The sequence below is a fragment of the Procambarus clarkii genome, chromosome 23 (assembly GCF_040958095.1).
Source record: "Procambarus clarkii isolate CNS0578487 chromosome 23, FALCON_Pclarkii_2.0, whole genome shotgun sequence".
NCBI lineage: Eukaryota > Metazoa > Arthropoda > Malacostraca > Decapoda > Cambaridae > Procambarus > Procambarus clarkii.
The window spans coordinates 25,566,343-25,568,159 of NC_091172.1; positions in this window are offsets into that span (position 1 = coordinate 25,566,343).

Sequence of the window (1,817 nt, forward strand, 5' to 3'; positions counted from 1 at the left end):
CCACCCAATCCCTCGGTGGCTTCCCAGAGCTTACGCATGGTACCCTAAGGCCAGTACCTGGGATACTGTTTTTGTAAACATAACATGTAAACAATATGTAGTTTTTAGTGACTTTTTTTTTCTTTCATTTTTACTTTCTGATAAATAAAACCATTCAAGAGGAGGAATAGAACCATAAAAAGTTTCCAATATGTACTGTGTTTATAGTTTGATGAGGATATGAGGATGAGGAAATATGAGGACAAGAAATAGTGCAGTATTTTAATATTTTCCACTGATGGAAGTTGCCTGCTGGTGACAATGTTTTGTTGGTTGTCTTGATAAATGCCAAAACATACCTCAATGGCTGTTCAAATTCTGTGGAAATGTCAGTCAAGACATTATGAAATGGAACCAAGTTAAAATCTGAATGGATTTAATCAGAACTGATGTAAAGGAACAACAATTTCCCGGAGGCAATTTATGACCAATGCACAACAGAAGTTTTATGTATTGACATTCAATATATAACATTCAGTACTAATGACATTCATTTTAACAGCAAAAATTTTAACAATTTGAATAGAACACTTGTTGCAGTACTTTATAGGGTTGTTCTGGATTTTTAAGTGTTCCAGGATATTTTTCTTTAAAAATATGAAAATTCATGAGGTATATAACTTGTGGTCAAAAAGTAATTGCTGGTTTTTAGTTTGATTGCTGCCTGGTGCTAGATATCACTTTAGGCACATCATCATCATCATCTGGTTTAGCATGACTTAATTAAGTGCATGTATATGTGTGTATATATTATAAACAAAAAGAATGTGGTAAAATTGATCCTTTACATCTTTGAGTGCAATACAGCATTTACTTATGTGGCATACTGGCTAATTATAAGATAATTATTGTGTTTACTTTTGGTGAATGACTCCCGAACCCTGAAAATGATGAGTAGCTTGAAGGTGTTCATGGTGTGTTTGGTATTTGCATATAAAGCATGTGACTGAATGGGAGACTAGTGAAAGCTCTGACGTAGGTCATGTTACAAAAGGGTTTTTGAAGTTGAAAACAGGAAGCCTGTTAGGCTTATCCCCCTCCCTGGGCCAACTGCTGATCTTCAGCAGGATGCAACCCAAATAAATTGCCAAACTTTTGTTTATCTTCTTACTGCTAGGGGAACAGAGGCATCAGATGAAAAACAAAAATGTTGCTTAAACACTTCTGTCCTGTTGCTGGAATTGAAAACCTGGGGTCTCTTGGGTACCAACTGACTGCGCTCGTACCGCACCACAGGACCCAGAGTGTAATATTCTCTTAATATTTTAGAAATAAATAAAACGCACGCATGACCTTATCTAACGTACTGTGATTTGAAGGCGACGCGTTTATCCATTTAGAGGCAAAACAAGTTTTATTATTGCAAATACTGGAACTGATATATGCATATTTTGCTACTGAAATTTTATGGCTAAATTTAATTTTTAATATAAAAATAAAAAAATTATTCTTGTATTAAATTTATTTTTAGAATGCCTTGTCTCATCACTCGCTGATGAAGAATAATTTTGAATGGCTTCCTTCACTATTTGATTATCTTCACTAGTGATACATATATCTTTTTAACTGTACAGTCATACTGTAATTATTTATAATCCAATTTGTTAGTGTTCGGCCATTTTATGTTATACTCCATTTGAGAAATGGTGATCTTTATTATTGTCTATTTATCCAGTTTGGTCTCCTACTTAGCCAGATTAGCAATCATATAAACTAACGGCCATAACAGTCACATTTTGTTTAAATTGTCTCAGATTCATGTTATCAAGAGAACTATG